Genomic DNA, 26,079 nt, shown 5'->3' on the forward strand with positions numbered 1-26,079 from the left:
ACTGTCCGGATTCAACTCTGCGATTGGTGAGCTACAGGAGGATTGAAGTCAATGTCATCGAGATATCCTGCCCTCTGATCTATGGCTAACTCAAAACCCCCAACACCCACCTTAAAATTAATTTCTCATAACGCACAGGGACCCAACTCGGCGATCAAACCTCGGAAGTTGTTCCAACTGTACCAAACCATGAGTTCTGATATCTTACTCCTACAAGAAACCCACTTTCCTGCTACATTTAGGTCCACCTTCCTACACCAACGCTACCCACAATTCTTCCTCACAAACACGGATAACAAAACAAAAGGAGTAGCCATATGCTTCTCCAAACACATAAACTTTTCTGAGACGGAGGAAATCATCGATCCCCTAATCCGCTACATCTTAGTGTCAGGCACTATAGACGGTGAGACCTACACCTTTATCTCTTACTACACCCCAAACAAGGGCCAAGCGAAGTTCTTTTAATCACTAATATGCTTCCCGCGACAACACTTCAAGGGCACAGTAATTATTGGGGGAGACTCCAATGTGGCTTTTGACCTCTCCCTAGAGAAAATGGCTAAAGGGATGTCCAGATCCAAACGCCCCTCTAAAAAGAGTTTGAAAATTGCACACCTGCTGCACTTGGCAGGACTGATAGATATCTGGAGGGAACTCAACCCCCACATGAAGGATTATACCCACTTCTCAGCACCCCACAATACTTATGCCAGGATAGACCACATATTTACACAATCCACATCCATCCCGCTGACCCTAACGTCCAAAATTAAAGATACTGCCCTTTCAGACCACTCTATTGTAACATTACTTACCCAACAGTCACCAGGCTCAGAAGGCCCATTCAAATGGCTACTCTACGAAGCATTGCTAAGCGACCCAATACAATGTACAATCTTGGAACAAACCTTGAAGGACTACTTTATTGAAAACGACAATGACTCAGTTTCCCCCGCAACTCTGTGGGCTGCTCACAAAACAGTTATGAGAGATAAGCTTACTCAGCTCTCCTCCAAGCTAAAGCGGCAACATATAGCAGACCTGCAGAGGGGCACAGAGGAATTTCGCTCCCTAGCCAAGGCCCACAAATGAAACTCTACATCTAAAACCTTAGCCCAGCTTGATATAACCCGAACTAACCTTAATATAACCCTCACAACAGCTGCAAAGAAACATCTCAGATGGACTGGAGCTAGATTCTATTCCCAAAGAGATAGAATTGGCTCCAGACTTGTGACCAAACAACGCACTTTAGCTTTCCCAAAAATTGGAACCCCAGCAGGTGACCTTACTCAGAACCCAACTAAAATAATGGACTCCTTCCTAAAGTTTTACTCAAACCTTTACAAAGCCGATCCTCTCCTATAGTCAGGAATGCTTTCTTCACTGACGTTCCTATCCCTTCGACAGCCCAATGCCACAAAAACCTCCTAGAGGGCCCCTTCTCCTCTGGGGAGGTCTTAGAAATATTTAAGTCGCTCAAATTATGCTCATCCTCAAGCCCCGATGGATTCTCAACCTGAAACTACAAAACGTTTGGTGCTTGACTAGCACCCTATCTAACACGGTTGTTTAACTCTCTCAGGGAGGGAGCCCCCTTAGGTAGAGACCTCAATTCTGCATATATCTCTGTCATCCCCAAACCAGGGAACGATGCAAGTGAAGTCAGCAACTGCCGTCCGATCTCGCATATCAATAATGATCTAAAGGTAATGACAAAAGTTTTAGCGAACAGACTAGCGAGTTTCATCGCTACATACATCCACAAAGACCAGGTGGGCTTCATGCCCGGGAGACAGGGCCCGGACCAGATCAGGAGAGCGGTTGGCATTATCTCATTGCTCAACTCCCAATGGTATGGCAGCCCTCTATAAAGGAGTTTCCTCCTCTCGATAAAAAGGAAGAAAAGCAGCGCCGACCTAAGTGTAGTACTGTAGCATAAACAGAGTTTCAAAAGTCTATGTGAAAGAGAAACTTTTTTGGATATATACCCTTGACGCCCTTGCGCCTGGAGGCCTGAATGAAGAAATAGAAGTCAACCCAGTCCTCTAAAAATCCATCCTCAATCATGCTCAGATCCCCTCTTTCACAGCCTCAACACACACCCCACATCTCCCCCACCACCCTTCCCCCCCAACAATAACACCCCTCTATACCCTGATGTGTCTCCTCCCCTTTGCCCCCCCTTTGTCTCTTTCTATTCCCCCCTTTATAATTCTTCCACTCTAAGGTTCTACCCCTATATCCCACTAGAAACCCACGCATGTGCATGTGCATATATGTATGTGTGTATATATATATATATATATATATATATATATATATGTGTATATGTTTTTTATGCGTTTTTTATGTGTTTTTTATGCATTTTCTATATACATTTTTTTTTTTTATATATATTTTTTATATTTTTTTATGTACATCTTTTTTATGTATATCTTTATATGTATATTTTTATATATACATTCCTTCTTTTCCACATTTTTCATATTTTATTATATACAATTCCCTACCCATTTATAAGCCCACAACTCCCTTCATTTAAAAAAAACCCCTCCTATTTCTCCCATTTTCATCCCATCATCACTCCCATTTATTTTTATTTTACTACATATATAGATTTTTCTTAGATTATTTTTTAATTTTTACAATTTTCTAATTTTCCCTTTTTTCCACATATTATCCACATATTATCCTCGTCATCCCTTTGCCATGAGATCACCCCATCCCACCCTCCCACTCTTCATCCCGTCCTCATCCACCTTTCAGCAACTGCCTTCTAATAAGCACATATCCATGCTATCACGTCCCTATGCTGTTCTCTCCCTCCCCCCTCTCTCCACACACTTCTTCACCTCCCTTGCTATTTCCTCCTTGTCTCCTCCACTCTCCACCCCCTATTCTGTCATCATGTTCCTCAACACTGTCCACCCCTCCCATGGTTCCCTTAAGCCTAATACGAGGTAGGCGGAGCCAATGATGCAATTGGCCCGCCCGCCCTTCTTATACCTCTTCCGAAATTAATGGACGCTATGCCTGATGAAGGAGCACGCATGCTCCGAATGCGTGCACGCCCCCAGCGTCACTGATACCCGGGAAATACAATTTAACAGACGATCCACGCTGTGCCTGTCTCAACCCAGCCTGTGACACTGGTTACCACCTGCGCCGTCAGACAGGACAAGGAGACAAGTGTAACACACTCCAGCACTCAGGATCGCCCCTTGTGGAGCCCTGCTGCCCACCACACAGCTTCCCGGATGGATTTTTTACTTGATGTGCCTGTATCTACCTTACTCTGAGTGAGTGCATTTCAACCTGTAATAAATGTTTATGCTACAGTACTACACCTAGGTCGGCGCTGCTTTTCTTCCTTTTTATCTCCCTCCAAAGGTGAATTCTGCCCTTCAAGCATGCTGCCTCCTGTGTTTGTATCTGCATCTCTCCCCCTGAGGTCATAGACCTATACTCTGCATCCCCCCCCCCCTCTCCACTTATTTCATCCCAGTTTTTATGCCTGGACTTTTGTTCATCAACCCAGCACCATCCCTGGACTTTTTTTACCATTTTTCATATTTAATTTTTCATTTTTTATTTTCTATTATCATTATTTTTATCATATAAATGTATTGTAACTCACACATGACTGTTATTTAAATTGATATCTTTTAATTGGCTATTCTTTGTTTTTTTATATAACTTACTATCCCTTTGTATATTGCTCACCCCTATCCATAGCTGTCGTCCCCTAGCGCAACAAAATATTGTAAATTATCCTCCTCTCGATAGACTTACAAAAAGCTTTCAACTCGGTATCTTGGCCATATACACTCAGGTCCATAAATATTGGGACATTGACACAATTCTAATCTTTTTGGCTCTATACACCACCACAATGGATTTGAAATAAAATGAACAAGGTGTGCTTTAACTGCAGACTTTCAGCTTTAATTTGAGGGTATTTACATCCAAATCAGGTAAACGGTGTAGGAATTACAACAGTTTGTATATGTGCCTCCCACTTTTTAAGGGACCAAAAGTAATGAGACAGATTAACAATCATCCATCAAACTTTCACTTTTTAATACTTGGCTGCAAATCCTTTGCAGTCAGTTACAGCCTGAAGTCTGGAACGCATAGACATCACCAGACACTGGGTTTCATCCCTGGTGATGCTCTGCCAGGGCTCTACTGCAACTGTCTTCAGTTCCTGCTTGTTCTTGGGGCATTTTCCCTTCAGTTTTGTCTTCAGCAGGTGAAATGCATGCTCAATCGGATTCAGGTCAGGTGATTGACTTGGCCATTGCATAACATTCCACTTCTTTCCCTTAAAAAAACTCTTTGGTTGCTTTCACAGTATTCTTCAGGTCATTGTCCATCTGCACTGTGAAGCGCCGTCCAATGAGTTCTGAAGCATTTTGCTGAAAATGAGCAGATAATATTGCCCGAAAAACTTCAGAATTCATCCTGCTGCTTTTGTCAGCAGTCACATCATCAATAAATACAAGAGAACCAGTTCCACTGGCAGCCATACATGCCCACGCCATGACACTACCACCACCATGCTTCACTGATGAGGTGGTATGCTTTGGATCCTGAGCAATTCCTTTCCTTCTCCATACTTTTCTCTTCCCATCACTCTGGTACAAGTTGATCTTGGTCTTATCTGTCCATAGGATGTTGTTCCAGAACTGTGAAGGCTTTTTTAGTTGTTGTTTGGCAAACTCTAATCTGGCCTTCCTGTTTTTGAGGCTCACCAATGGTTTACATCTTGTAGTGAACCCTCTGTATTCACTCTGGTGAAGTCTTCTCTTGATTGTTGACTTTGACACACATACACCTACCTCCTGGAGAGTGTTCTTGATCTGGCCAACTGTTGTAAAGGGTGTTTTCTTCACAAGGGACAAGGGAAAGAATTCTTTGGTCATCCACTACAGTTGTTTTCCATGGTCTTCCGGGTCTTTTGGTGTTGCTGAGCTCACCGGTGCATTCTTTCTTTTTAAGGATGTTCCAAACAGTTGATTTGGCCACACCTAATGTTTTTGCTGTCTCTCTGATGGGTTTGTTTTGTTTTCCAGCCTAATGATGGCTTGCTTCACTAATAGTGACAGCTCTTTGGATCTTATATTGAGAGTTGACAGCAACAGATTCCAAATGCAAATAGCACACTTGAAATTAACTCTGGACCTTTTATCTGCTCCTTGTAAATGGGAAAAAGAGGGAATAACACACACCTGGCCATTGAACAGCTGAGCAGCCAATTGTCCCATTACTTTTGGTCCCTTAAAAAGTGGGAGGCACATATACAAACTGTTGTAATTCCTACACTGTTCACCTAATTTGGATGTAAATACCCTCAAATTAAAGCTGACAGTCTGCAGTTAAAGCACATCTTGTTTGCTTCATTTCAAATCCATTGTGGTGGTGTATAGAGCCAAAAAAGATTACAATTGTGTCGATGTCCCAATATTTATGGACCTGACTGTATCTATTACATTTTGGAGAGATGGGGATTCGGGCCAAACTTTCTAGGTATCATCCATTCTCTTAATTCATCGCCTAGCGCCCAGGTCTGCTTATTAGGCAGATACTCTGAGACCTTTGTTATCAGTAAAGGTACCAGACAAGGATGCCCACTTTCCCTTTGATTTTCGCGATAGCCATTAAAACTCTGGCTATCGCGATCAGAACTAACGCTGGTATCAAAGGAGTTCTCTGCAGAGAACAGGAGAACAAATGCGCGTTGTTTGTGGATAATCTCCTTCTATTTCTTACCTCCCCCTTAACGTCCACCCCTAACGTCTACAAAGTACTCCGGAAGTTTGGCTTAGTCTCTGGTCTAAAAGTTAACATACAGTCAGGTCCATAAATATTGGGGAAAAAAAATGACCCTCCTACCGCGAATGTTATATTTGTTTAGGTCCTTCCCAATACCTATCAAAAAAACAACTTCTCCTAGGACTTCAATCATAAATAATTCGCTTTATCTGGGTGGAAAAAAGGGCTATAGGTGTGCCAAAGAGATTCTTTACCTGGTAAAATCACAGGGGAGTCTAGCCCTTCCTAACCCGTGGTGATATTACCAGGCGGCCCAACTAACCCAAATCTCAATAGTTTACTCTAGGAGACCTAAACCAGACTGGGTTTCCATGGAGAGGCCCAACTAACCCAAATCTCAATAGTTTACTCTAGGAGACCTAAACCAGACTGGGTTTCCATGGAGAGGCAAGCAGCCCCCTTGAACATGCTGTACTACCTCCTGTGGAATGACTTGATTTACAGCCTGCCTGTTATGTCCCCTACTCTTTCTCACTCAGTTGCACTGTGCAACACACTTCATAAACAAGATTTACTGCTTTTTTCCATGCATCCATTCTTGCAGATCTTCCACAATCCATCCTTCCTCCCAGGCATGAACATCCAAGCGTTTTGCTGGTGGATAAATAAAGACCTATTCCGCATCGGACTCTTCTTCTTCACCCTGACAGGCCCCATTAATCTGGGATACTGCACAAATAAACTAGAAATGGCCAACTCTTAGATATTCCGATTCTCTCAAATTGTACACTTTCTCAATTCTATCTGGGAAGATAGGAACGAACCCCCTAAAGCCACTCTGTACGAACAATGGTGCTCCAATATTATGGATCAGAGGGGAGGTATCTCCTTGATCTACTCCTCCTTGGCATGTAAGGAAAACATCCCCCCCTATGCCCGGGCCTGGGAGATGGACACAGGGCATTCGTGGGACCAAAATGTATGGTCTCAAGTCTTCCAACATTCCTATAAAGGTATCTTGAATATCTCCCTGATCGAAGCTAATGTTAAGCTATTAACTAGGTGGCACTACATCCCCTCCAGATTGGCAATGATCTACCCAGAGGCTTCCTCCCTATGTTTTAGAGGATGCAAGCTGGAGGGCACAATTTTCCACATCTGGTGGACCTGTCCCCGAATCAGTTCTTACTGGGACAAGGTATTTTTTACGCTGAGGAAGTTAACAGACATTACAATCTCCCAAGATTCCCACCATAGCCCACTTAAATTGCAAAATCCCGATGGTCTCCAAACACATGCAAGCTCTGTCTTTTTTCATCCTCCTGGGAGCTAAGATTACGCTCGCAGGGGCTTGGAAAAAAACCACCATATCATTTAGGCAGCCAAAAGGAAAATATCCCAGATCATGTCGGAAAGAGCACATAGTTGCGAAACTACAGGACAAACTAGGAAAATTTTAAGCTATATGGGAATCCTGGGCATCGTACTGCAATATTTTCCTCTGCCCGGGCATCACAAATAGAGGATAGAACACTCCTGGTCTTCTACACTCTCCTTCATTCTTACTCTCCCCTTACTCTCTCTCACAGGAACTCCCTGCTCCTATTCCTTACTCTATGCTCTCCCTACTCGAAAAGTTTACTTCTGTGAGGTGGGTCACTTACACCCCTCCCATAGGAAGCTGAATACGCACCAAGTTGACTAGTTCATTAAGAGGCTGGGGTAGGCAGGTTTGGGACCCATGAGGGGCAAGGCACATCCACAGTTAGATCCCATAGGGGTGGTGCGCCGGATCTCTTTTGGGGCAGATGTCTGTCTGCCCTGAGCATCCCGATAGTTACAGTACCTCAGTTTGGGGTCCTTATATCTTTGGGCAGGCGGTGAAGTAACATACCCATAGTGATAGAGATCTTCCCTCCTCGGACCAACTTTGCCTGATTTATTTTTCTATGTTGTCTTCTAACCTTTGGATTAGTGATAATGTCAACTGTTCTATACGTTAATGTTTGTAACTGTTATGCTCTAAGATCAAAGGCCATGTGGGCCAATGAAACGACTGTTTGCATATGTTTTTGTTCTTCTTTCAAAAATCAATAAACATATTGAAAGATGAATATCACACAGCCCAAGGGCCTTAACTCTAATTTGTCCTTCACCTGCTTCTTTGCTGAGACGATTTGTTGTTGGATGAGCTCAGGACCGAACTTTGTAAATAGTGCCTTCCTTCCTATTTAACATTTCTTTGCTATAGATCCTGTACTTTCCCATCCATTCCTTTTATTTCATACTTCTTTTTCCCTTTTTCTTTCTTTCCCCTTTCTCCTCCTACTTTTTCTCTACTTGTTCATTTATCAGGTTCTGTTCCCTCTCTGCCCCCCTTTTTTTCCTTACATTTTTTCCTTTTATATTTTTTCCCCTTATATTTTTTCCCTTACACTCTTCCATTACATTTTTCCCTTTCTGTCTTATTTGGACTCCTGGTATGTCCCCATTTATATTCTGTTTTTTTATATACTCTTTTTTTATATTATTATTTTTGAGTTTTTTTAGGTTCTTCCTTCTTTTGTTTGATTTCTTAGATTTTTTTTTTTTTAATTATTTATTCTTAATTTTTGTCTTTATTTTTTTTGTTTTATTTTAATTTTTATTAATTATTCCTCCTTTTTCCATAATCCATTTCTTATTCTTTGTTTTTCATTTTTTCTCATTTCCTTTTCAAAAATTTTTTTTCTAGTTTCTCCCCTCTTGTCACACACTTTCCCATATATTCTTCTTTTTCTCTTTCAATTCCTCTGTAGTTCTTTCTCTTTTGTTCTCATTTCCCGCATTCTTGTCTGTGTCTTTTGCCTTCTATACCTCCTCAGTACTCACACAACACTTGCACTTTCTTCTTTTTGTACACTAGATGGCTTTAACCTCCCTTCAGTACGGTCCCATCTTGTATCCAGTCTGGCGGCCACTGCAGCGTTCAACGTTGCTATATGTGGGCCACATGAGTGTTTTAGCAGTACTTTGCTTTCGCCTCAGTGTGCACAGCATTGGGGGGGGGGGGGGGATAAATAACAGACCTCCCTGCAGCTAGGCAACATGGATACATGTACGGCCCATGGCTGAGTATAGCTAGCAGGCTCATTTATTATACACATACAATTTTAATGTGTATAATAAAGTGACCAGTATCTTTCTCTATAGGTGTAATGCTTCCTGTAGTTTTTGATTGCTATTTTTTCAACAATTGCATTTGTACTCTTGGCAGTTTATAGCACATATTTAAAATAAGTGTGATGGCAGGTTTATGACACAATGTTGATGTCAGGGGGCGGGGTTAGGCGCAATTGTTTGCACTGATTGATGGATTGTTTGTTATATACTTGGTGATCTGTGTTGCACTTTGTCACTTGCCTGATGAAGGGGCCCTGCTTGGCTCTGAAATGATGCCGTATGTGTATCGTGTGACCATGTGAATAAAGCTTTGGCTCCTTCGGAGGAATCCTTGGTGTGCTGATGACATTTCTACCCTTTGATTGCCTATGGTTTCCAGCTGGTAGTCCTTACAGCACCCAGCATTGCAGCAGCAATTTTCAGGAATGTATGCAGGACTGTTTTTTGACCTAGGCTGACAAGGCCTAGGCCTAGGGAGGCACTTTGCGGTGGGCGGCGCATGAGAGAAAGCACCCGTCTTCCCGATTCCCGGCTCCCGCGGCCGCCTCCCGCACACATGCAGCCCACGGCGGCTGGCTTGCTGTAGCGGTGCTGCTGTGTATGGGCATGCTTGGCAGAGGGTGGGGGGGCGTGTGACTCATGCCCCCATAAACGGCCGTGACTGGCGGAGGTGGAGCCTTATCCTACCCTCCTCCGCACTCCACTGCGAATCTTCCCTTCGGCACCGGGGCGGGGTCTGGCTGTGACGTCAGGAGGAGGAGAGAGAGGAGCACGAGGGAAACCCCCAGGACAGCAGCAGGTAAAATTATTGAATACATAATGTCAGTGTTATGGGCACAGTGGTAGTATTTAATGGGCACAGTAGCTGCATTGGATGGGTACAGTGGTGGCATTTGATGGCACAATGGCTATATTTGATGGCACAGTGGCTGCGTTTGATGGCACAGTGGCTACAATTGATGGGCACAGTGGCAGCATTTGATGGGCACAGTGGCAACGTTTGATGGGCACAGTGGCAGCGTTTGATGGGCACAGTGGCAGCGTTTGATGGGCACAGTGGCAGCGTTTGATGGGCACAGTGGCAGCGTTTGGGCACAGTGGCTGCATTTGAGGGCACAGTGGCTGCGTTTGATGGGCACAGTGGAGGGCACAGTGGCTGCGTTTGAGGGCACAGTGGCTGCGTTTGAGGGCACAGTGGCTGCATTAGAGGGCACAGTGGCGGTATTTGATGGGCACAGTGGCGGTATTTGATGGGCACAGTAGCAGCATTTGATGGGTACAGTGATGGCATTTGATGGCACAATGGCTATATTTGATGGCACAGTGGCTGCATTTGATGGCACAGTGGCTGCGTTTGGCACAGTGGCAGCTTTGGTGGGCACAGTGGCAGCATTTGATGGGCACAGTGGCTGCGTTTGATGGGCACAGTGGCTGCGTTTGAGGGCACAGTGGCTGCGTTTGAGGGCACAGTGGCTGTGTATTATGGGGCACAGTGGCTACAATTGATGGGGCACAGTGGCTGCGTTTGATGGCACAGTGGCTGCATTTGATGGCACAGTGGCTGCATTTGATGGCACAGTGGCTGCGTTTGATGGGCACAGTGGCTGCATTTGATGAAACAGTGGCTACAATTGATGGGCATAGTGGCTGCGTTTGATGGGCACAGTGGCTGCGTTTGATGGGCACAGTGGCTGCATTTGATGGCACAGTGGCTGCATTTTATGGCACAGTGGCTGCATTTGATGGAACAGTGGCTGCATTTGATGGCACAGTGGCTGCATTTTATGGCACAGTGGCTGCATTTGATGGAACAGTGGCTGCATTTGATGGAACAGTGACTGCGTTTGATGGGCACAGTGAGGCTGCAATTGATGTCTTTTTTTCTGAATTTTTTAGTTTGTTTTGGTTTTCTTACTTTCAGATGCAACCTGCTGCATTTGCTTCTGACAGGAAAAAACTGCTGTTTATTATAAACTTCCTGACTGAGGAAGCCATAGCTATATTTGATGGCACAGTGGCTGCGTTTGATGGCACAGTGGCTACAATTGATGGGCACAGTGGCAGCGTTTGATGGGCACAGTGGCAGCGTTTGATGGGCACAGTGGCAGCGTTTGATGGGCACAGTGGCAGCATTTGGGCACAGTGGCTGCATTTGAGGGCACAGTGGCTGCGTTTGGGCACAGTGGAGGGCACAGTGGCTGCATTTGAGGGCACAGTGGCGGTATTTGATGGGCACAGTGGCGGTATTTGATGGGCACAGTAGCAGCATTTGATGGGTACAGTGGTGGCATTTGATGGCACAATGGCTATATTTGATGGCACAGTGGCTGCATTTGATGGCACAGTGGCTACAATTGATGGGCACAGTGGCTGCATTTGGCACAGTGGCAGCTTTGGTGGGCACAGTGGCAGCATTTGATGGGCACAGTGGCTGTGTTTGATGGGCACAGTGGCTGCGTTTGAGGGCACAGTGGCTGTGTATTATGGGGCACAGTGGCTACAATTGATGGGGCACAGTGGCTGCGTTTGATGGCACAGTGGCTGCGTTTGATGGCACAGTGGCTGCGTTTGATGGCACAGTGGCTGCGTTTGATGGCACAGTGGCTGCGTTTGATGGGCACAGTGGCTGCATTTGATGAAACAGTGGCTGCATTTGATGAAACAGTGGCTACAATTGATGGGCATAGTGGCTGCAATTGATGGGCACAGTGGCTGCGTTTGATGGGCACAGTGGCTGCGTTTGATGGGCACAGTGGCTGCGTTTGATGGGCACAGTGGCTGCATTTGATGGCACAGTGGCTGCATTTGATGGAACAGTGGCTGCATTTGATGGAACAGTGACTGCGTTTGATGGGCACAGTGAGGCTGCAATTGATGTCTTTTTTTCTGAATTTTTTAGTTTGTTTGGTTTTCTTACTTTCAGATGCAACCTGCTGCATTTGCTTCTGACAGGAAAAAACTGCTGTTTATTATAAACTTCCTGACTGAGGAAGCCATAGCCTGGGCCTGCACTTATGTGGAAAAAGACATTGTCTCCCTGGATAATTAAAATTCTTTTGTGGCTGCTATGAATATGAATCAAGTTTTCGATGCTCCTAACCGATGCACTATTTGTTGCACAAATGACAGCAGGGTAGATGCTCTGTTGCAGAGTACACAACTGAATTCTGACGTTTGATTTCTGATACCAATTGGAATCCAGCAGCACAAAAAAGTCAGTTCCATCAAGGACTCTTTGAACAAGTAAAAGATGAGCTTGCAAGAGTAAAAAATCCTGACAATCTTGAAGCTTTTATTAAATTATATATATGACACACTGTGCAGCCCTAATATGTATAAAATAAAACAATGCTAATACAAATATATAAATCCAGTGAAAGACTATATAATATAAATGTCTAAAACGTAACAACATATAAAAGGAATATATAAATAAAGTGTTCGTGCTCTGTGATATGCACTCAGTCCTCAATGAGATTTTTAAACTAAATGGCAACAATCCATATATGTAAAAATAAAGTGCTTGTGCTCCGTGAATTATAATTAATCCTCGATGAGGTGTTTAAACTAAACGGCAAAAGTCCATATTAACATCAACCATGTGATAATTGTGTCTTCATGTGGTGCGCATACAACCACCACCGGGTGTACCCTCACCTTAGGGGCTTAAAAAATAAGCCTGTAATTGATAGCAAAAGCCTGCAGAGATCCTCCTTTACTTCCTTTATCCTATGCAGGTTTATGGGACACTTATATGGAACGCAGGCCACTTGCTCCTTCCTATAATAACCCAGCTCAGAAGCCACTATTTTCTTCTGGTATGTTCAGAGACTCTCCTCATATACATCACATGCGGGAAATGACAGAGGCATGCAATAGCATAATAACATTTTAAAAAGTTTTAATTGCAAACAGAACTCCACATATATACAACTCACATTTCAAATAAATAAAAATCGCCTTTAAATTGCTATAGTGCTGAGGGGTGATAGAGTCACCTGTGGTCCCGTTCTGCAGCCCCGGTTTTCACAGTGTTCTCCCTGTCCTATGCCAGCTCTGCAACACTTCCTGGTACCTCTCTCGTCAGTCGATCAAGCTCCTCCTACCGGTTTCGTCACAATCTCATGACTTCCTCTCGGAATACTGATTGGCTGATGTTTTTTTCATACTATATATAGCGGCGATCGCCGCCATTTTCTTGTAGCTCACTGTTATAGATAGATTGAGTCACCGATCGCCGCCATTTTCTTGTAGCCCGTCATTATCAATTGGAGAACGGCGGCAGTCTGGTGACCCCCCTGGTATGATATCACAACAGTTAATATACTGTTCAAAATCTAGCACCCCCCAATTTAAATAGACCAAGGCAGAATCCTTATTAAGTAATGCACGTGTAAGCATGATATCCATGTGCTTTAGATCACCATGTTCACACATACACATGAGGTGCCTATAATTCAAAAGGGTGACACCTAGTGGTAATTTATGAAAACAACAAGGATTTAGATCTGTCTTGCGCTAACAGCTAATATTGCTGGGGAACCTAATACTGGTAACAACCATCCTATATCTATAAGTGACTGCTCAATAACTACACTTATCAATGCTATACTAACAGAAATATCAAAAAATATGTAAGCTACGGTGGAACCTCGGTTTGCGAGTAACGCGGTTAACGAGCGTTTCACAAACCAAGCTCTCTATTTCTAAAATTCCTAATTCGGTTTGCGAGTGTTGTCTCGCAAAACGAGCAGGATTCAGGCCAAAAGCCGTGTGCAGTACTGCTTTTGGCCTGAGGTGAGGGGCGCCGGAGCTGAGCAGAGCCGAAAGTCGCTGATCGGTGCCGTTCGGAAATGCACGGAAAGGCCCGAGGACAGTTCGGCTGACCTTGGCAAACCATGAAAAGGCTCGTGAACAGAGTCTGTCCGAGGTCCGCCGAAGTGTCCTTCGGGCTTTTTCGGTCGTTTCCGAGGCTCTCCGGCGCCCCCCGCCTCTGGCCGCATGCGGTATTGCATCCCATTGAAGTCAATGCGGAACAAATTATTTTGGGAAAACTCGCTTTGATATGCGAGTACATTGGATTACGAGCATACTCCTGGAATGGGTTATGCTCGTAATCCGAGGTTCCACTGTATATAAAATATATAAAATTGCAGCCCAGCCTTAACATATAAGGCAGAATCACAAACATCATTCATAATTGGTTGTATATGTGACATTTAAAAATATTAAAAATTAATAAATGAAATTAATAAGATATAAACAAATAATTCCTACAAGGTAATAGAATATATGATAAAAAGGTAAGTATCCATCATCGCTCTAATCCTGCTGGCTTCAACCGTAAACCCACTGAGATAACATTACCAGCAGAAATTATTAAAAAATAATTATAAGAATAAAAATAAAAAATTAGCCAGGAAACAATTAAGGTCAAATTCCTTGTTCAGTCCTCTGGGCGCCAAAGTGCCCAGTTCATATACCCACCAGGATTCTCTTTGGCTAAGTGTCCTGACACGGTGACTGCCCCTTCAATGTTTTTTATATTTTTCTAGGCCCCAAAATTTCATTCCTGACACTTGTCTGTTTTGTACCGTCCTGAAGTGATGGTATAGGGAATCTTCCTTTTTTCCTTTTACTATTTGATAAGCATGTTCTTTAATTCTTACATGCATTGCCCTTTTTGATCTGCCTACATATATCATGTCACATGGGCATTGTAGGGCATAAACTACCCCCTCTGTATTACATGACACAAAGTCCCTAAGTGTATATTTCTTTCCTTTATGGCTATTAATGAACTTATCACTTTTCTTGATATTGCTCGTGGCCGCTCTGCAGCTATAACATCTGCCACAGGAGAAAAAAACATTTCTATTAAATAATGTCATAGTCTTGGTTACTGGGGATCTACTACATTCTTGACCAGTTTTTCTCTTAGGTTGGTGGCTCGCTTGTATATAAACCTTGGCTTATCCAGGGTGCGTGGTTTTAGAATCTCATCAAGTTTTAATACATTCCAATATTTACTGATAATTCTATTGACCTGTTTGTGCTGAAGATTAAAATCCATTACTAAAGCAAGGATTAATTCCTGTCTATACTGTGCTGGTTTATTAACTAACAATGTGTATCTTTCCATGTTTCCCACCTCCTGTCTTTTCTTATCAACAAAGTCATGGTCATAACCCTTCATAGTAAATTTGCTTGCCAGCTATTATGACTATTCCTCATAATCACTTATGGAGGTACAGTTTATTTTGGTCCTGAGAAACTGTCCCCTTGGTATGTTGACCAACCACGGCTTATGATGGCAGCTGTTATGTGGAATATATGGATTCCTATCTGTCGCTTTAAAATTAGTTTTTGTAACTAATTTGTTATTTTCCTTAATGTTTTCCAGGTCTAGAAAGTGTATGGAAATCATTATTGAAAGTAACAAATTAGTTACTGAAGTAACCGATATAATAATTAATATTATATCTGTGTATTAATTTGTCTAGTCCCTATAACTAGTTAGTCTATTAAAACTCTGACCACATGTTACTGTTAATATCACAATAATACAAGGTTAGCTATGAAAGCAAACACACAATTTATAAGTAATAAAGTCTTATTTATTTCCCAAGGAATTAGGAAACTAGCATAAAAGTATTTAAAGGGTATTGCAATGTTACATAGCTTACAATCAGAACACATTATACTAAACAGCATATCTCTACAACATATAACAACACTCAAACTAGTAATACAAGAATATACTTATCACATCCTTGGCTGGTCAGTCTCAAGATGTTGAAAACGAGAGCTTGGTGCTGCATGAAGTTTAGGCTCAAACCAGCACCCAGAGCAAGGCCTCGAGATGGCCGAGCCACATGAGGCTTGCACAGACCAACACCAGCAGAGAGAGCAAGGGGCATAGAGACAGAATTGCCTGAGTGTGTGCTCGTTTCATTCAAACATACACGTCCACTCGTAGCCACCCCCATTTGCCTTCCATTCAATAGATATTGCCGAGAGGTATTCCTGCAAATGTCTGCCCATTCTATCTGGAAGCATGCTGTATTGTCCCCTAGGGGCAGCGTTTGTCCATGAATCATCATTATTAGCCCTGTGTCAAATTTCCATAGACATCTTGGCAGCAGTGGTCTCTTTGAAGCTTGTAATCACACATATCCCAACAGGTGGGCTTGAGCCAAGCCATTGTTCTTCTGACTACAAAGCTTTGATGTGTTTCATTCCTACCTGGCTGTGTCAACCAGGAAGTGAAATACCAGAAGTAAGATATTAAACCACGTCGCTATCCAACATATTCCGATTTGCGCCTAAAGGACGCATACCACCCTTCTTCAGACACAGCTCTTATTGAACAGTCCATAACTGTTTTCTCCCCAACATGTGTTTCTGAACCAGTACCTATGGAACAGTCCTTACTGTTTTACCATGTTGCGTTTCTCAACATATGCTTCAGAAACAGCCCCTATGGAAAAGTCCATAAATGTCTTAAGGCATGTTGCGCCTCTCAACATAGGCCTCAGAACCAGCTCCTGTGGAACAGTCCATGACGATCCTAACGTGCTGTGTTTCCCAACACATGCCGCTTTGCTACTGGGTAATACACCAACATCATTCTTCCGTGACAGCTTCCATGTCACCATTCTGTATCTTCTTTCTGACATCTTCGTGAAGGGGTATAATACAGGCAAGGGGTGTCCATACACTCACCATTCACCAGCACACACCCAGAGCAGCATCTTAACCAGCTTTCAGATATAGAGTCTCAAGGAGGGCCTTTCGCCTATGTTACAAGCCTAAAATACACCTTTATCACACTATAACATGACATGATTTAACCCATCACCATAATATATACATATGTGTCCCATCCAATTATGCATCCCGCTCCCAACCTCCTATAACTCCTCACTGTAGATACGGGTCGGGATTTGCTCACAATGGCCTTTCCTACCACACTTTTGGCATGTCAGGGCTCTGACTTGGCAGCAAAGTCTCTAACTTGTACGCAGAGACCCTACCGTCACTTCATCCCTCAACTTGCATAGACAAATGGGAGACCCTTCTATATAAATATTGAGTATAACAACACATATAAATCTGCAACATTGACAAAACCCACACAATTCCATCCCTGTGCCTGGATTTAAGAGAACATGCCCAGGGTATACCATGCACCTCTACCTATGGTTAGGTTCAAGGAACCCTCTAGTTCCATGACTAACGTTACATCAGTATTCTTTAGGACAAAGAAACAAACTTGTCTATGTCCCAAATAATACCCAGGTGCTTCCTTTCCAGCAATGATCTCTCCATCCCGAACACAGAGTGAAATATCTTCCCAACATTTTTCGTTCACCACCATGTATTGACCTGGCATACAAAGGACATCATGGTCATGCTTCCGACCGAGGGAAGTATCAATCTGCCTCCTGCTTCCATCTTCTCTGATCACATGTGGGTAAGTTAGCCTCAAATGCAACAAGATAGAATCCTCAGTCAGTAAGCCCATTGATGCCACCAAATATACAGACCGAGTCTGCACTTCTGTACAGCATAACACCTTTCACAATCCAAACTGGTACAGCCCATCCAGGCATTCTACCACCACTTTGGATCAGTGTAAGCGATGTGTTTGGCAAAGTCTTACTGAGCGGTGATGCTAACTCATCAGGCCTCTGCCTCTCATACAGAGACTGTACAATCAGCTTAATGCTTGTTGATAATTCCGCCTGCCGCTGCGTGCACGCCAGAACCAATGACAGATTTCTGTCCTGTACTATCACACTCTCTACCAACCTCCCAACAGGGACCAGCGCAGCACACAGCACATGGGGGACCAGCGGAGCACATGGGGGACCGGGGCAGCACGCGGGGGACCAGCGCAGCACAGGGGGACCACAGGAGCAAGGGGGATCAGAAGATCAGGAGAGGAATGCAGAAGCATGTGGACAGGAGCAAGGGGGACCAGAAGATCAGGAGAGAAATGCAGAAGCATGTGGGGGAACATTGAAGCAGGGGGGGACCAGAGCTGCACGCGGGAGAACAGAGGAGCATGCGGGGGACCAGAGGAGCACAGAGGGACCAGCGCAGCACGCGGGGGACCAGAGGAGCATGCGGGGGACCAGAGGAGCACGCGGGGGACCAGAGGAGCACGCGGGGGACCAGAGCAGCACAGGGGGACCACAGGAGCAAGGGGGACCAGAAGATCCGGCATGGGTGAGACCTGTCAAAGTTGGCCGGTCTGGATGAAGTCCAGGGGCAAATTTTTGTCCCAGTCCAGCCCTGGAGACGAGCGGGCGGATGAGCAGAGATGACATCATCTCTCTCCACCCGCCTGTCACCACTCTTCTGCTCTCACAGTCGGGACTTCAATGTGGGAGCGATGTGTGGCGGGGAGCAGAGAGATAACGTCATCTCTCACTGCCTGCCACTCATCAGCACTCTTCTGCCCTCACAGCGTGGGCCTCTTCAATGTCAGAGGTGTGGTGGGGAGCAGAGAGATTACATCATCTCTCACTGCCTGCCCCGCATCTCCGCTCTCCTGCCCTCACTAAATGGGCCAGTGCTGCCAGCCTGCCACCAATGCAGCAAGAATGCACATTTGGTGGCACTGGCTGGCATGGCAAGTGACAATATAGCAATAGAAACAATGCGCTTCGATTACCCTGACACCATATCAACCATGGTGCATGATGATTGAAACGCCAACACCAGCCTTCCTTTGCCCGGCGTGCCCCCCCCAGGTTGGTGACCGCTGCTAAGGGCTCTAGCCCCAGATATTTTTCAGACCTAGCAATGCCCCTGGTGTGGACTGTCATTTCTCATCTCTTCTTCAGAACTGTGTGATCTGTCCTGGCTGCTATCTTTCATATCAGGCCTTTGCGCTATGCTGTCCCTGTCCTGGGTGGGGGTTTTCGTTGCAGATACCTGTATTTCTGGGGTTTCCTGCTCTATGCTAGCAATGTTAAGGGCTTTACAAAATCTATGTCCATGTCTATTCCATTTAGAATGGCTGAACTCTCTCTGCCTTCCTGTACCTCTGCTTATTACGGATACACCTGCCTTTGACCCATATTCCCTATCACTGGACTCTTGACAGAAGTCCCGCAGGATATTGACAACATTTTGGTACGATTTAGCATTCCTCAGAGCCATTCTAGTGGGATAGCTTACATAACACTTATTGGCCATTGAGTATATGAAACTTGTATCATCCTCCAATAAGTCAGGACAGTTGAACACTTTCGTATACAATGCAAGATACTCACCGCAGAACAATATTGGGTCATCTCCTCTCCTAAATTTCATTTGTTGTAAATCACTCATATCATTATCACGACTGTCCACAATACGCTGCAACTCTTTCCTCCGCAACTCTGCTAAGTTATCATTAACCTGTGCAGATAACTGGCCTGCCAAAGGTCCTGGTAGCCATGCTTTCAGAAGAGAACATGCATCCTCATTATTCAAATGAAATTTAAGGACTAGAGCCTCAAATTTATTGGACAGACTCACTGGTGATTCCAGGGCATTAAATTCACCCAGAATCTGGCACAAAGTAAGTCTCTCTTGGATTGTAATCAAACTGTCAAACTGTTATTCTGCTTCGAAGCAGTGGGTGCAATAGCAGACTGTGTTTCATCACAGCCCTTCTCCTCATTGACTGTGCAGATATTGGCCAATTGGCAAGTTCCTTCGTGCTCATTGAGCGATACTATACATTGCTCTTTATTACGAAGCTGGGAGTGTGCATTTGCTAATTTTCTATCTAAAGACCAACTCTTCCATCTCTGACAACTTTATTCGCAATGACTCTAAAAGTTTGCTCTTCATACCACAGTCCATGCTGCACCTCTGAAGCTGTTCTTGTAGCTCACTGTTTCTTTCTGACAAATTGCCTGATTTAGCCACAATTCATCCATCTCACTACTGGAGGCTGTTGCAATCTTTAGAAGGTTTTCACTGATTTCCTCTATGTCCTCCCCGAGACGTCTCCTCTCTGCTTCCCACTTCCCCTCCATTTGCTCAGATATATATTTAATTAACACTGCAATTTCATTTGCCAACCTTTCTTTTTTAACTTTCTTTTTTAGCTGTTTACCCAATCTTCTATTATGTTGCTGACACTGAGACAATAGTACCTTACACTGGCTTTTAAGAGGTTCATCTGCACATGAATGATAACTGGCAGAAACGTACTTTTTAAAATATGTATACACAAGTTCCATTTCACAAACATACAATCCACACAATACACAATTCTATTTTACTAACGTTCCAACACTACACTGAGTAATAAACCAAACTCAATTATCGTTAGCTCTTACAACTCATTGGAAAGAAAAACAAATTGCTCTTCTAGCATTCAATATTCCTCATTCATTACCACTTTTACCTGATATCATTCAAAACAATAAACTTTTGCATATCCATAGAAAAGACTCACCACACTTACTGTGGCATTATCGGCTGCCTTGTATCTGAGCACTTCTGTCCTGTAGGTTCTATGCGGCTTTTAGGATTACCACATGCTTTCTGGGGAATATCCATTGATATGCTAATTTGCACCTTAGCCTACACTGAAGTTGTCTTACCTGTTTTTACAACAGTTGCTTACAATGCACACAGATAAACAACAAAAAAAACAGATATAAAGCCGTTAAAAACTACCTTGTTACTTGTAGTTCTACAGCCTACAAGACACAAGGCACATTCTTAGACACAAGGCAGACTCTTAATCAATGCCTGCCTGTTAGGTGGCAGGCCACATTGAACTTCTATTGGAACAGAGAGCTATTTCACTCTCACGTGGGTAAAAATAAAAAAATAAAAAAAAAAAAATTAAAAATTAAAAATAACTATTTATATTTCTCCCACTTTTTCCTCAAAGATGTACGGTAATCCCTGTCAATCTCTAACCAAGGGTGATCAGCCCTTTACTCGCCAGGACACTTGACCAGCTACCAATTTGCATTAGCAATACAATAAATGTTTAACATATATACATATCAGCCAAAAATCTCACCAGAATTTTCATGACCATTCAAGCAGGATTTCAGAATTTGTGAGCCAGCGCCAATCTTTGTCCACACTAGAGACGATTTTCAGTTCTGGGTGTACTTGAGGATTTATGCTTACAGGGACTCAACACAAAAAATACATTAGGTTTTTGTGGACTCTGTGTAAAAATAAATTCTACACGCCTACTGCTGGGGTGCCAAATGAAGTAACCGATATAATAATTAATATTATATCTGTGTATTAATTTGTCTAGTCCCTATAACTAATTAGTCTATTAAAACTCTGACCACATGTTACTGTTGATATCACAATAATACAAGGTTAGCTATGAAACCAAACACACAATTTATAAGTAACAAAGTCTTATTCATTTCCCATGGAATTAAGAAACTAGCATAAAAGTATTAAAAGGGTATTGCAATGTTACATAGCTTACAATCAGAACACAATATACTAAACAGCATATCTCTACAACGTATAACAACAATCAAACATGTAATACAAGAATATACTTATCACATCCTTGGCTGGTTAGTCTCAAGATGTTGAAAGTGAGAGCTTGGTGCTGCATGGAGTTTAGGCTCAAACCAGCACCCAGAGCAAGGCCTCAAGATGACCTAGCCACATGAGGCTTGCACAGACCAACACCAGCAGAGAGAGCAAGGGGCATAGAGACAGAATTGCCTGAGTGTGTGCTCTTTTCATTCAAACATACACGCCCACTCGTAGACACCCCCATTTGCCTTCCATCCAATAGATATTGCCGAGAGGTATTCCTTCAAATGTCTGCCCATTCTTCCAGGAAGCATGCTGTATTGTCCAGTAGGGGCAGCGTTTGTCCATAAATCATCTCTATTAGCCCTGTGTCAAATTTCCATAGACATCTTGGCAGCAGTGGTCTCTTTGAAGCTTGTAATCACACATATCCCAGCAGGTGGGCTTGAGCCAAGCCATTGTTCTTATGATTACAAAGCTTTAATGTGTTTCATTCCTACCTGGCTGTGTCAACCAGGAAGTAAAATACCAGAAGTAAGATATTAAACCATGTCGCTATCCAACAGTTACAAAAACTCATTTTAAAGCGACAGGTAGGAATGTTACCAGTATTGGGTTCCCCAGCAATATTAGCTATTAGCTCAAGATAGATCTAAATCCTTATTGTTTTCATAAATTACCACTAGGTGTCACCCTTACCACACACTGTAGGGACCACTGTACACAGGACTGTAGGAAAATACACTGGACACAGGAAAATCAAAATATAGTTGTAATACACACGTTTGTAGTGAGAGAACATGGGTATAAGATTAAATTGCTTAAAAAATTAACACTTAGAACACTTGAAAACGGGAAATGTACCCTTCTGATATGGAAGAGAAATTTAGAACAATGGGACACCAGGTCACAAAGGGGGACGGAGATATTTAGATTTATGGGTTTATTATTACAAGGATCCCTATTACTTTTTTTTATCTCTCTTTTTGGATCTACTAGGTTTCAAACTTTTTCCTTTTGTTTTTTTGATTGCCTATGCCTGAATAATCTATGGTATTGAATATAGGCTCATGGAATGTCCGAGGGATGGGTACTCCGGACAAAAGAGCTGCTGTATTTGACATATTGGAAATGTTTAAAGTAGGACTTATCTGTCTGCAGGAGACACACCTGACCAAAGATACCAAATCACAAGTACGAAGTAAGAGATTTCAGCACCAATACCACTCAGTACACACCTCCTATTCTAGGGGTGTGTCGGTGTTAATTGGTAGAGAAGTGGCGTTCACTTGCAGACAGTGTAATATAGATGAAGAGGGCCGATACATTTTTTTACATTGTGTAATAGAGAATCGGGAGTATGTATTAGCAAATATCTATATTCCTCCACCTTTCAAACTAGATGTTATGTATAGCCTAATGGAATTTATAGTGGATAAAACCGGGTTACCAATTATAGTAGTAGGGGACTTTAATTCCATTATTAATAAACAAATGGATAGGTTTCCCCCAGGAATACAGGTGCAAGGGATACATGGATGTCGGATGGGCCATTTCCTTCAGGATGCGGGGTTGTCTGATCTTTGGAGAATGCGGAACCCGGATGTGCTGCAATATTCTTGCTACTCGAGTTCCTATTCTACACTTTCAAGAATAGACCTTATCTTGGGCAATGAGGTAGCATGCCAAACAATAAAAGACATAGTATATCAACCCAGGGGCGTATCGGACCACTCATTGTGGATAGTCTCGGTAAATTGGAGAGATAAAAAATCTTATAGGGTATGGAAGATGAACCCAATGTGGTTTGAAATAATAGGAGATCCGGATGAGGTATCAGCTAAGTTAAATGAGTTTATAGTTCTTAAGGCAGACACCACAACGAGGGGGGTGATGTGGGATGCATTAAAGGCATACCTTAGGGGTTTATCCAACAAGTGGCTAAAATTAAAAAGTCCTCAAGGGAATGGGAGAATAAGGTCAGGAAGGAGTTAGTAGAAGCAGAAAGAGAATATGTGAAAGAGCCATCCCCTGAGAAACAAAGTATATGGCAAAATAAGCAACAGGAATACAAAAATGTAGTGATTAGGAAATCAGAAAATAAGAGATTGTTTCAGAAGCAAATCGTATATGGGGAGGGGGAAAAAGTCGGGAAGATGCTGGCTCATTTAGTAAGGACCAACTCCTTCCCCTCCATGGTCCCCGCAATTAGGACAGAGAGAGGCGAAATTTCCTCTCAGGTAGATGAGATCATTGATACATTCAGAAAATATTATGAAGGACTGTATAAGTCATGGGGGGCCCTGGGAGGAGAGGAATTGGATAGCTTTTTTGGAAATATTGAGATGCCTACACTTAGAGGTTGATAAAGAGGAAATGGAGGCCCCATTAACGTTGGAGGAAATAAAATTAGCAGTAACAGAAATGGCCAACCAGAAATCCCCTGGACCTGATGGTCTCCCAGTGGAGACCTATAAATATTATGGGAGAGTATTACTCCCGGAGCTCCTCAACGTGTTTAATTGGGCAAAGGAGGGTGGGAAATTACCCGTATCAATGACAGAGGCCACGATAATAGTCTTGCACAAAGAGGGAAAAGACCCACTGGAAACAAAATCCTATAGATCCATTTCCTTGCTTTGTTCAGACGCTAAGATCTTAGCGAAGATTTTAGCTGCCAGATTAAAGAAAATTATCTCCAGACTGGTTCATCCAGACCAAACAGGATTTATCCCCTGTAGATGAACTAGCATGAATCTGCAAACACCAACAGAGAATGTGGGTTCAAGGGCTGTTATGTTGTTAGACGTGGTTAAAGCTTTCGATAGCCTGGAGTGGGAGTATATCTGGCGGGTGTTATGAGAATTTGGTTTTGGCCCCTCATTCATTAGCTGGGTTAAAATACTGTATAATGATCCCAGCGCAAAAGTCAGAGTTAATAATGATTATTCTGATGGGTTTCGATTAGAAAGAGGAACAAGGTAGGGGTGCCCCTTGTCACCCCTGATTTTTGCACTGGCAATGGAGCCATTAGCCATCCCAGTAAGGCAAAACAGGAATATGGAAGGATTCCGGAGAAGGTCTGGAGAGGAGCGGATCGCATTTTATGCGGACGATGTCCTCATATTCCTGGGAGACACGGAGCAATCCCTCAGACAGGTGATAAATATTTTTTCAGAATTTGGAAGACTTTCTGGTCTGACTATAAATTGGGAAAAAACAGTACTCTTACCAGTAGATCCCATTAGGAAGCAAATTTCATTAGAAAACATCCAAATGGAAATAGTAGAGATAACGAAATATTTAGGCATATACATAACAAAAGACCCAAATAAATATATAGATAATAACATAGTTCCCTTGTTAACTAAATTTAAAAGTAAATTTGAAATATTAAGGCATCTTCCATTATCAATTGCAGGGAGATGCAATTTGATCAAAATGCTGTGGATGCCACAGTTACTGTACTTGTTGCATAATTCCCCAATATGGATACACAGGAAATGTTTTAAAAAATTGATACAATGTTTAGAGATCTTAAATGGAAAGGTGGTCAGCCTAGGATAAGTTTACAAACCCTACAACTTCCAACAAGGGAGGGGGGTTTGCGGTTCCACCCCCACGGAGCTACTTTTTAGCAGCCCAGTTACAGCATTTAGGGTTAGGTATTGACCTTGAAGGTGATATTAATAGAGGATTAATGATTGAAGGGGCACCACATAAGACAATAATGGAGGTATTAGAGGCAAATTCTTTCACTGATAAAACCCCCACGGTAAGATTAACATTAAAGGTTTGGAAAACGGTAAAGGCAATGAAGGGATTGGGAAGTATGACTAAGTGCACCCCTCTTTGGAATAATAAGAACTTGCGAGAGCTAGAATCAATAGGGAAAATAAAAGCATGGGAAATAAAGGGAATAGATAGGTTGGCTCAACTTTATAAAGGGAGTACTTTAAAAACATTTACCTCATTAAAGGAGGAATATGATATCCCGAATCATACATTTTTAAAATATTTACAAATAAGACATGCCCTAAACACACAGTTTGGGAAGCAAGGACCGATTTGGCGTAACTCTCTCATATACCAAAAAATAGGTAGATCAGGTGGGTCTGGTGGACTTATAGCTGAAACTTACCCATATATAAGTGGAGGTAGTATTGAGGGCCCGGAAAAGCTTAAGAGTAGGGGTAAATGGGAGGAGGATCTGGGTATAGTGTCGGATGAACAATGGAAAAAGATTTTGGAGAGAGGACACCTGGTATCGGTCTCACCCGCACAGAAGGTTTCATAACTGATGTTGCTACATAGGACATACTATACTCCCAAAAGGCTGTTTGAGTTCAGGCGAAGGGTGGATGCCAGGTGCCCTAGATGTCAGGACACTGGGGACCTGATACATATGATCTGGAAATGCCCAAAATTATTCCGATATTGGTCTGAGATACTAGACACCATAAATAAGATCTTCGCCACAGGACTTAAAATGGATCAGAAACTATGCATTTTAGGTTTAGGGGAGGGTATAGGCGGAGTAAAAGTTAAAACTAAAGTAGTGTTGAGATGCCTCTTTCAAGAAAGAAAATTAATAGCGCAGAG

General features: G+C 43.0%; 1 protein-coding gene and 1 pseudogene across 4 annotated transcripts in view; one reads left to right on the plus strand and one right to left on the minus strand.

The window, feature by feature from the left end:
- SLC6A17 (solute carrier family 6 member 17) overlaps window positions 1-26,079 on the plus strand; it is a 1,431,819-nt gene that overhangs the window by 1,000,086 nt on the left and 405,654 nt on the right. The window lies entirely within an intron of this gene.
- Window positions 18,751-20,331, minus strand: LOC141129849 (posterior protein-like; annotated as a pseudogene).

This window comes from Aquarana catesbeiana, linkage group LG02 (genome assembly GCF_042186555.1).
Source record: "Aquarana catesbeiana isolate 2022-GZ linkage group LG02, ASM4218655v1, whole genome shotgun sequence".
NCBI classification, from domain to species: Eukaryota; Metazoa; Chordata; class Amphibia; order Anura; family Ranidae; genus Aquarana; species Aquarana catesbeiana.